Source organism: Tenrec ecaudatus, chromosome 3 (genome assembly GCF_050624435.1).
Source record: "Tenrec ecaudatus isolate mTenEca1 chromosome 3, mTenEca1.hap1, whole genome shotgun sequence".
NCBI classification, from domain to species: Eukaryota; Metazoa; Chordata; class Mammalia; order Afrosoricida; family Tenrecidae; genus Tenrec; species Tenrec ecaudatus.
The window spans coordinates 166,343,667-166,355,298 of record NC_134532.1 but is presented as its reverse complement, the minus strand read 5'-3'; the positions used below and the strand labels follow the sequence as shown (position 1 = coordinate 166,355,298).

Genomic DNA, 11,632 nt, shown 5'->3' with positions numbered 1-11,632 from the left:
ACCGAACTCACTGCATTGAGTCAATGGCAGATCATCCGACCCTGTGACGGGGAACACCCAGGAAAAGATAGAACTGCCCCTGGGAGTGTGTGAGACAATAACTCTCTATGTGAGCAGAAAGCTTCCTCTTTCTCCCGAAGGGTGGCTGGTAGGTTTGAACTGATGACCTTGCAGCTAGCAGCCCATCAGGTAACAACTACACCACAGGGATCCTAGTGCTGTGTTGGTGGTTATCAAATAATTTCTTGTTTTATATTCTGACATCTACTCCAATATTATTAAGAATGAGACATCTGAACATAGATAGAGTCAGCAAATCATCTGCTTCTAGTCTGCATCTCTGAGTGGGAGGACTTGGTGTACATTCCAGCCTTTGTCTCATGGACTCTTTGTTCATCTCTCTGTTTTCACAAATACCACAATGTTTATTATAGTGCTTTTCCCTTGAGAGAGATAGAAAATCACCAGAGATATTTCAGCTATGCAGAGCCACAATCTGATTTGTGTTATAAAGGATAACTGTGTTGAGAGTGGACTATAGATAGGCAGGAGTGAAAGCAAGGAGACAGGTTATAAGGTTGTTGAGACATAATAATCCCACAGTATTATCAGGCAATGTGTATGTCAGGGTTGTATCCCCTTACTTTACTTATCCAAGGTGTACGTTGAACAAATAATCATAGAAGTTGGATTTTATGAAGAAGAATGAGGTGTCATGATTGGAGGAAAGCTTATTAACAACCTGCAATATGCAGATAACACAATCTTGCTTGTGGAGAGTGAGGAGGACTTGAGCTACTTGATGATGAAGATCAATCTTTGGAGCTTCAGTGTGGATTACAACTCAATGTAAAGAAAACCGTGATTCTCACAACTGGACAATAGGTAGCATCATGATAAATGGAGGTAGGACTGAGTTGTCCAGGATTTTATTTTGCTTCAATCCACAATCAATGACCATGAAAGCGCCATCAAGAGAGTAAAAGATAGATTGCATTGGGTAAATCTGCTGCACAAGACCTCTGTAATGTGTTGAAAAGCAAGGATGTAGCTTTGAGGACAAAGGTGCACCTGACTCAAGGTATGGTATTTTCCATTACCTCATAGGCACGTGAAAGTTGTACATGGAATCAGGAAGACTGAAGAAGAATCTATCTATGCATTTGAACATGGTGCTGGCAAAGCATATTGAAAATACTACGGCCAACAAAAGAACAAACAACTCTGTCTTGAAAGAAGGATAGCCAGGATGTTCCTTAGAAGCAAGGATAGCAGACTTTGTCTCATGTACTTGGGCTGTTATCAAGAGAGCCCAGTCTCTGGTGAAGGACATCATGCTGTTAAAGTTGAGGGGCAGATGGAAATCGGAAGGCCTTAGATGAGATGTGTTTACACACAGGCTGCACCAGTGGGTCCAGACACAAGAACAATTGTGAGGATAGCTCAGGCCCTGGGAGTCTTTGATTCTGTTCAATATGGGATCGCTATTGGTCAGAACTGAATCAATGGCACCTCATATAATAACAAGGTACTCAATATGAACACAAGATAGTGGTGTTGCACAACACGCTATGTATTGGGACCAATGCTTTGACGGGTTTGCATGTGGGCGATCCCTTGTATCAAGATCCCCTCTAAAACCAAGTAGTATGGGGGGCAGCCAAAGGGACGAGAGTAAGGAAACTTCTTTGGGGAAGTAGTGGGGGGGGGACTTATGTGTCTAGATAATGTTCTTCAGCAGCAAGGTGGAAAGTTTGGATCAGAGAACCCTCAAGGGCATTGGCATCTTGGGGTCTTAACTACAGGTTATCTTATCTCTGGCTGACACATGTTGGGTATAATTTTGTGAGGTGTGCAAAGAAGGCAGATCTCTTTGTTAAATGGCTAAAAGCTGCTCATGGTTGCTATTTTGAAAACAATCGGATGTGTAAAATTTTGAGTTTGACACCAGCAGCCTTTTTGTACTAAAAGGCTCCAGGCTGTTATGGAGAAATAAGTGACTTGGGATCAATATATGGAGACTACCTTTGGCTTATTGATCTGCCCACTCTAAATCCTGATTAAGGAGAGCTGGTGGTGCTGTGGATTAGGCATTGGGTTGGTCACCACAGAGTGTGTGGCTCAGACCCACCTGCTGTTCCAAGAGAGAAGACAAGGCTGAGTGCTCCTGAAAAGATTTACAGCCTCCAAACCCTACATAGTCATCATGAGTTGTAATTGACGCCAAGGAGATGGGTAGGTTTGAAATCTTGATTAGAAATCATTCAAGAAGGGTGGGGAGAAGATAAGGTATTTAGACCTTTTCTGAAGAATTTTTTTCTGACAAGGACCTCAAAGAATGAAGAACTATTTGGAAGGAATTTATAAGGTTATGAAAGAGTTAAAGATGGGAGCATGTTATATGATAATGGGAATGATCTGACTGAGAGTGAATAATTGATAATCATGCAGAGAGAAGGATAAAGAGAGAGAAAGAGAGAGAGCATATGAATTAGCATTTGATAATGTTCATGAGCTGGTAAGAGGGTATGGACTTTGTTACGCATATAGGTAATTCAGGTAAAAAATTAGATTGCAGATAAGAAATCAAGGGATCTATGAAAACCAAGCCAAATGACCATGAAGATGGTGCAGGACTGACCAACATTTCATTCTTTTAATATCATTGGCCATGAGTCAGAGCTAACTCAGTGACAGCTAATAAAATTCAAAAATCATGTGAATGAAGATGCTCAGACAGACAGACATACTACAGGAGACAGAAGGAAGAGACTAAAAGAGCCAAGAAACCCTTTGCCTTCAACACAGCAGCTTTTATCTGCCCCTGTGCAAGCAGATGCTGGTGAAGTGAAATGTTCATCTTAGATGTGGCTCTTTAGCCTTTGTGGTTGTGACACCCAACACATGAGCAGGTGGGCCATGCAAACAGAGAACGTGACACATGAATGGAGGCGTTTGGCTGCCAGTTTTTTCATTCTTCTGGTATAAAAGAGCCATCTCAGAACCAGGGAGAGGAAGAGCCACCATCAGAGAAGGCGTCAGATCCCTGTCTGATGTGACAGATGCGATATGGTGACACGGGGCCCCAGAGGCTGGGGTACTGAGCCACGAGACAGAACCTTGTGCTGCCCAAACCCATAGAACAAGGCAGTGGTCAAAGAAACTCACATTGAGAAGCTGACCGCGTGAAAGAGGAGGGGTGGTTGCTTTTGTCCTTGTTTTCTGATCCTAACCTGTTAACTCCCGAATAACCCCCACAGTCCTAAATGTCCCCAAGAGTTCAGTAAGGCCATTGTCATGTATTAGTGAACCCAGCAGGGCAGTAGGGCACCTTGGGAGAGAGGGCTGGTCTGACCAATTAGCCTTGGGCTGGAGTGGAGTGGGTTTCTCCTTGTCCTTGTTGAAGCCAGAGGAGTTTCATTTGGCCTTCATGTTGTTTGAAGAGTTTTATGAAGAGTTTTTTCAGCTAAGGGCATCACATTGATTTCTTCACCTTGTAATCCCAGGTTGCAGTGAACTGCTAAGCCCAAGGGACAAGGCATAATGGACTATTTGATTTATCATCACAAATACACAGGTGGGGACATGTGCCTCCTTGGATTTCTGCCTTGCTCACAAGCTGCCATCAAGTCAATTCTAACCCCTAGCAACCCAGACAACGGAGTAGATCTGCCCCTGTGAGTTTCTGGGACTGTAACTGTTTATAGGATTAGAAAGCCTCATTTTTGTCCAGAGTGGTGGCTGGTGGCTTCGAACTGGTGATCTTGTTATTTGTAGCCCAACACATAACCTATACCACACTGAAAATGTGTCAGCGCTCTCCCAGACAGACGGTCATTTTTTCCACTCCTAGGGTCCTGGTGAATTTCTTGACGGCATTGACAACACTCCTCCTTGGTGTACATCATCTTCTAGCGTCTATAGGAGGCCTGGTGGCACAGTGGGCTAAGCATTGGGCTGCTAACCAAAAGGTTGGCAGTGGTTTGAACCCACCAACCTCTCCACAGGAGAAAGATGAGGCTTCATAGAAAGATCTACAGGTTCGGAAACCCTATGGAATGGTTCTGCTCCGTCCTGCGGTGTGACTTTGACTCAGCATTGCCTCCACACTAATGCTTTGGTTTGAGTAGCTCTTAGAGTGCTTTGTATGCAGCAGCTGCCAAACGCTTATAAAATCAAATTGAAGACACTTATCAATACTAAGAGTCGCTCTAAGTTAGACCAACGTAACAAAATGGAAAAGGAGAAAATTGAGCTTGTCAGTCAACAACCCAGAGGACTGATTTCTTTTCAATAAATGGAGTTTGACTTCATTGGCTGGTGTAGTTATCTACAGACTGAAATCAGTTGTCCTGGACAGATGTGCCTTGAATAACCTCTTCCAATTACCGGAGTATTTGAAGGTTTTCTTCCCAGCTTCTTTATGTTTCAGTGAGAACAATGTGCTTCAACTCCTAAGTAGCAAACTGTCTCCCCCATTTTTTTTTTTATAGAAAATCAGGCCAATTGCTCTTATTTCTACCAACCTCACTCTAAATTGTGACGTGGGTGGAGTGAGATGGAAAGAAAAGAGCTTTCAAGGCAGAGCAGAGCTCTCTGTGTTTCTTATGAGCAGTGAGATTTGGGGCAAGGCGTCTTGGTTTCTGAGCTTCAAAGTCCTCTGATCTAAATGCTAATAATACTTGTGTTGACTTTGTGGGATTGCTGTGCAGATCAGATGGAAATGCTTGGCAGGAGGGAAAAGGTGAAGGTAAAGCTGATGCTATTTTGCTGGGTAGATGGATGAGAACTCAGGTGTGCTCAGGAAATTCCTGAAATTGCATGTGAACTTTTGCATTTCCACGCTAGCGCTCTCAAAGCGTTTTCATCAGATTCCCAGAGAGGCTCACAGTGCCACCGCTCTGCAGCAATAAATAACAGAGAGAATACATTTGAAATGATTTGCTCTGGCTAAGGGTGTGTGATAGCGGTCCTGGTGGCACCGTGGTTAAAGCATTCAGCTGCTGACCCAAAGCTAGACAGTTCCAACCCACCAGCTGCTTCATGGGGGAGGGATGTGGCAGTCTGTTTATGTAAAGATGCCAGCCTTGAAAACCCTCTGAGGCAGTGCCATGCTGTCCTACAGGGTTGCTATGCCTCGAAATCAGTGGGCAGCAGTGGGTTAAAGTGTTAAAAGGATAAGAGATTCTGTGTTCAAATGAGGTTTCAAGATAGCATTACATGCAGGAGTGATTCCCAAACCTTGGTGAGTATCAGTCACTTGGAAAGCTTGTTCAAATGCAGATTTCTGACTCAGTGGCTCTGGGGTGGGAACTCAAGATCAGCGTTTTCAACAAGTTACCAGATGACGCCGATGCTGTTGGTCTGCGGACGACACTTTGAGACCCACTAACTTAAAATAGTTCTGTAGCTTTCAGTCCCGGTGATACGAACACCTAGGTGCTGTATAAATCCAGGTAGACTAGAGAAACAAATTCATAGACACTCATATGTGTGTAAGAAAGAGCTTTATATAAAAGAGCAATTGTATATTGAAAAAACATCCCAGCCCAGTCCAGATCAAGTCCCTAATTCCAATATTAGCCTGTATGTCTGACACTAGTCCATAAATTCCTCTGTAGACTCACACAACACATGAAATGCTGCTGAATGCTGGAAGATCACGGTCCAGTGGGTGGAAAGTCTTGTGGATCCAGCAGCAGTGGAAGCATGTTAACACCGGCGTGGGTCTCCACATGGCTCCTCCAGCTTTCTGTTGAGAGTGACTGAACAGCAGGAAAGGGAACGCAGAGAGAGTGGGTCTGGCCTCCCCTGAGCTATTTATCTCTGTCTTGTCTCCAAATGAGGTCATCAAGCTGTGACCTGATTGACAGGCTAGACTCCACCCCTTCACTCAAGTTGACATGAAATTATATAACTGCCACAGGTGCTCAGATGCTAATTAAAAGATTGGCAGTTCACATCTACCCGGAGACTCTGCAGGGGAAAGACCTGGCATTATGCTTCCATGAAGACGATAGTCAAGACAACCCTATGGGGACAGTTCTACTTTGCCATATGGGGGCATTAAGAATCAGGAGAGAATTGGTGGCACTCAACAGTAATACGGTTGTGGGAAAATATTCAGTTTTCAGGAAGTAGGCAATGTGGCTGATTATGTAGTAGTCCCATATTTTCATGTAAATAATGCACACACAGTATATGGTTTTTGCAAACTGTGCAACCTCCTGGTTTAACTGTTTCCTAGGCACTCTATGCATGCTTTGTATGTGTGTAAGTTTTTATATGGGCATGTTATTCAGAAAAATACAGCAATGGTGTCTCCCTTGAACTTCTCTCTCTGGGGAAAAAGATCTTTGCATTTTGGGCAGTGTGTGTGAGTTCAGAATGAAAGCTGACTACCTTCTTCATTGAGCAGCATGCTCAAAAGCTCTTAATATCTCCTTTGGGAGCCCCAAATGGTGTAATATTCCACCTGACAATACTCCTGTCATTTCCCTGCTAATCTGGGAGAGTGGCAGCGTGAGAGGCTTCCTGTCTCAAATCCAGCTGCTGGCAATGGCTGCCATTTTGGCTGAATGAGTTCCTTAATTTAAGAAGTCACAGGGTTCTCTGTAAAACCCTCTCCAAGAATTTGAAAATGTTTTTCTTTTGAAACAGAAGGAAAGAGGCTGTTGAAAGTAAGTAAGTGCATTTTGAAGATGATTGTTCTCAAGGGTGAATAGAGAGTAAGGAATTGAAGCATAAGTACCATGTGTGTTTTGGAGTGCAGTTTTTACATGGTCCTGATGGACAGCGACAAACATTACTGAACAGCAGACAGGTAAGTGCTGAGTAACAGCATGCGGGACAAGAGGCATTTGGGCAAAATCTGTCTCTCCAAAGCAGGAGGACTCATTGGAAACGTTGCCTAGAAAGTGTGCTCTATGATAGAGTTACATTTGGCTAATTTCATTTGTCCCCACAAATGCCATTTTTCAAACTCTCACTTCATTTCTATTTTAATTTTCCCTGTCCTACCCTCATCTTCATTTTCTGTTTGCCTTTAATCCTTTAATACATTTTCCTTATCTTTACTTGACTGTTCAGAATACCTAATGTTTGGAGAAACTCTTTTTCAATCAGTCCTGGTACCTGTAAAGGAATAGCAAATAAGCATCGTATTATGGATGAGATTTTCAAAAGGCTATTCAAGTCGCATCAGCACGAGTCATATTAATATTTGAGATGGCAACGGGCTCTCTCAGCCCTGGAACTCACAGAAGACTGAAATGTCTTAATCCTTGAAATGGAAAAGGGGACAGAGGAGAGAATGTTGCCATTTTTCCATGAGCAAAATGTGTCTGTCCAAGGGTATTCTGAGCCTTAGAAATAAAAAGCAAAAGGAGCCAACAGATCATTCTTGTCTGCAGCAACCTTGTCTGTTTGCCTGTACCTGTTCCTTCAGTGCCCCCGATACCTCGCCCTTTCGAAATCAGTGGGGACTTACTCACAAGCATTTGCAAACGATTTTTAAACAAGTCAGAGTTACGGCATTAAGCCTGGTGAATAGTTGTAAATCCCGAAGAATGAGCGGATGAGGAAAACTGAAGATATTTATGCAGTAGTCTTGGTTCCAAATATCCCCATTTCTCAAGACATTTAAATATTTTTGGTTTACAAAATACTTCCACTTGTGTTTTTAATGTTAGAAGTGTCTACATTTTTATAACTCCTAGTAAGGTATCTTATGTTCATTACTGTCTCCATAAAAAGCTAGTGACTTGGTGGCAGTGGTGCACTTTATGAGCTGTCATGGGACAGGCTACATATTATGCTAAGACGAGGAGGAAGAAGACAACAAACAAATCATAAAGTAGTCCATTTTCCTAGATAATTTTACATCTGTTCTCCCCATTTTTTAAAAGTAAAGTTCTACATGCTGTATCTGTTTGGCAAGGAAATGTGTGCATTGCTTTTTCATGCTTGGTGCAGTTGAGGTCTGTGTTCTTATTAGAATAAGACATTTAACAGTTTTGTTTTCAACCAAACCCAGGAAACTGGAGACTTGGACAAAATGCTGTAGTAGAATAATGGGAAAATGTATTTTAAGAAAGGTAACAAGAATTAATGGGTGTCATAGAAATATGTTTTGCAATGAAAAGGATAGCTAGTGAAAAGAGACAGTCGGTGGGGTAGGAGAAAAGTGTAAGCAAATAATCAGAGCGAAAGAAGAAGACGTGTGTGTGTGTGTGTGTGTGCGTGTGTGTGTGTGAGATGTAGCACTGAAGAAAGAAGCGAGGAGGAGAAGGCTAAAGAAGAAAGACCAGACAAGGAGAAAGAGGAGAAGGAAATGTGTGAATGTGCAGCATAGAGAAGGAGAATTAAAAAAATAGGAGCGTGGCTTGAGTGTGGATGTGGGCATTCTGTTGCTATAGCAGCATGGAGGTGGGCAAGTTTGTGCTCTCAGGGGAACAGGAAAAAATAAAAACCTGGTTTCATAAAACACAATCCTGATTTGGACGGGGTTGCCTGGATCAGCAGGGCCTCTCCGTTTTTGCCTGAGAGGTCTGTGTATCTGTGTGGTCACAGTGGAGCAGGTCACTCATGAAGAGGAAGCAGGAGCCAACAAGGAAATAAGAATAAAAATATGAAAATAGATTAAAAATTACAAAAACCAATGGAAAATAAAATAAAAACCAAAGTTGTCATTTGGGTTGGGAATCCTGTTCTTTTATCCATGTTGTCATGTGTACGCGTCGGCCGTGTCGGGGAGGAGGTCACAGGGAGGGAGAGCCGCCCTAGAAGAAAGCAAGAGAGGGGGAAGAAAATGACAGGAAGGGTTACTCAATTAGTGAAGGGGCTACGCCAAGCTGCCCCCGCAGGCTACCGCACACAGCACCACGCAGCCCCGAGGTCCGTGGTGTGCGAGGTTGGGCTGGCTGGGCTCCATTAAGGGCTGGGATGGAGAAAGCTTGTGCAGGAGAGGGGCAGTACAGAGCAGCAGCTCTGACACTGGTCAGTGGTGAGGGGAGTCAGTCACAGCCGCCATTGCTGATCTCCAGTTATAAGACACTGATGGACTGAGCTTTGAAGCTGCGTTTCTGGCTTCTGGGGAGCACAGGGCTGCTCTCCTGTTGGGGGCGCTTTTGCTGAGGAGATCTTTTGGTGCCCGTTACCTGGTGGCCATATTTGACCAAGTCTCATCTATGAAAGTTTCGCTCATACAACGCAATCCCATCTTGACCACTCTTCCTTCCATTACCATTGAGTTAATTCTGATTCATAGTGAGCCTATGTAGGCTTTCGGAGACTTAAAAAATCCTAGGAGTATACAACCTCAACTTTCACCTACTGAGCACCTGGTGGGTTGAAACTTGCAGCTAGCGGTCCGATGCTTACCGGACACCGCCACCGTGACCACGCAGGGCCCCTGGGGAAAAAATAGGGCAGAGCTAAAGAAAACTTGGAGGCAAAGCTATGTCTAAAATTTTGGATTGTACTTTTGCACATACAGTATCATCACAATAAAAATGGAAATACAAATGATAAACTGGAATAAAATGATCAACTATCATAAATAGGCTTAGTGGTTCGTGGCCTTACTATAAAAAGAGGTTTTAAAACTATGTCATAAAAATTCTTAGTTCCCAATAGAAAAAAAAATGATACAAGCAAGTAATTCTTAAAAGAAGCAAGCAAATGGTCAACAGGAATGGAAAAAATTTAATTCCATTAATAACCAAAGAAATACAAACTGAAACAAAACATCATTCTTCCTTTTTAAGTTAGTAAAAAAATTTTAAAAGGTAAAACTTAATCCTTAATTATTGGTTCAAAAAAAATGGCAGTCCTCATGCCTTCAGGGTGATCTGAGAGAGTAACGGAAGGCAACTCTCTCTGGAAAGCATGCATTTCCAAAGGTGCACAGCTCACACGTTATCCCTCTTTTCCTAGGCAACGTGGCAGCAGGCAATAAAACCAGGCTTTGGGCTAAGGTGCGTCATGTTTGAGTTGCCTTTGAGGAAGCTGCTGGTGTGTTAAATCTTTTTCACTTCTAGTTTCTCTTCTGTAAAAGGGAAACAATGACTAATTTGGAGAAGTATTGTGAAGATGAAATGATAGTAATAGGGCTTCAAGAAGGCAGTAGAAAATGACAGCTGTCATATTACTTTCCAGAATCCCTGAGTGGAGCAAACCGTTGAAGTGCTCACAGTTACCTGAAGAGTTTGAGGGTTGAGTTCACCGAGGCGCTTCCGTGGAAAGATCTGGGAATCTGCTTCTGAACCCCAGCCATTGAAAACCCCACGGACGCGGTTTGACTCTGCCCCCAAGGGGTTGCTATGGTTGAGAACTGACTCAATGACAATGCTTTTAAAAATATGTTACTAGATTGTTTTATACTATTGTTTATAGTATCCAACACAAAATTACAAAATTTATATTGCATAATATCAAAAGCTTGACTATTTTGAGTATGTGTGCCAGACACAAATGGTGGGCAGGAACTGGGTCATCAGCAAACCCTAGGCTGATCTGTGCTGTGGGACATTTGACAATGTTATTTGGGATGTCATTGATTTCTTTTTCACGGGGACATAATTTTAATAGGCAACCTACAACTTGTTTTATTTTTTACCAGACAATGAGATCATGGCCTAGGAAACTACTTTTGTCGCATGAGCCATGAAAGTTTATGCAGAACAGAATGAGACAGAATGAGCAGGCGACAGAAAGAGACATTATGTAAAAAGAGGCAATCTGTTACCCCTAGAAAGTCTATTCCCCTGGAGGAATACTTACTCAATCTTCATGCTGATCAGGTAATTGGAGAAGGTGGACTATAGATGAAGAAGGACGCAGTGTCAGGACTGGAAGAAGAGTCACCAACAAGCTGAGCGATGCAGATGACACACCTTGCTGGCTGACAGTGACCAACACAAACCAAACTCAATGCCATCAAGTGAATTCCCACTCGTAATGACCCCAAAGAGTAGAACCACCCTCGTGGGTTTCCAAGACTAGAACTCACAGGAGTAGAAAACGGCATCTTTCTCTCATGGAGCAACTGGTAGTTTTGAACTGCTGTCCTTGCAGATCCAAGGCCAATACATAACCACTGTACCAACACTAAGCAAGATCATGATAAATGGAAAAAATATTGGTAGTGTCCAAAATTTCATTTTACTTGGATTCACAATCAATGCCCTTGGAAGCAACACTCAAGAGGTCAAATTATAATGCTCACTTCAGCAGCACATATATTAAAATTGGTATGATACACAGAAGATTAACGTGGCCCTGTGCAAAGATGACACATGCATCTTAAAGCATTCTAATTTGTTTTCATTGAACATACAAAAACAGATACTCCATAGATATAACCAAATACTTTCCAAGATTGGTTTTCTTAGCTATAAAGTCTTGGGCTGTAGTTTCATGGGACAGTTCAGTTAATTGGCATAAAATGACTCCCAGAATTTGTGCTTGGAATCCTAGTGAAGTGAGAAAGGAATCTTGAAAGTTTGAGTGTGAACCATCAAAGACAGAATTAAAGGTCACTGTGCATCAAGAACAAATCAGTAAGAAGGTACAAAGACGTTCCAAGAAGAAACACATCTACACTGACACAACCCTGCCAATCCTGGGACCA

The 11,632-nt window shown here is 42.7% G+C and overlaps 1 non-coding gene across 1 annotated transcript; it reads left to right on the top strand.

The window, feature by feature from the left end:
- Positions 1 to 11,219: 11,219 nt before the first annotated feature.
- Positions 11,220 to 11,325, top strand: LOC142444025 (U6 spliceosomal RNA). The gene has a single exon (XR_012783716.1). It is a non-coding gene; the product is annotated as a U6 spliceosomal RNA (small nuclear RNA).
- The last annotated feature ends 307 nt before the right edge of the window (positions 11,326 to 11,632 follow it).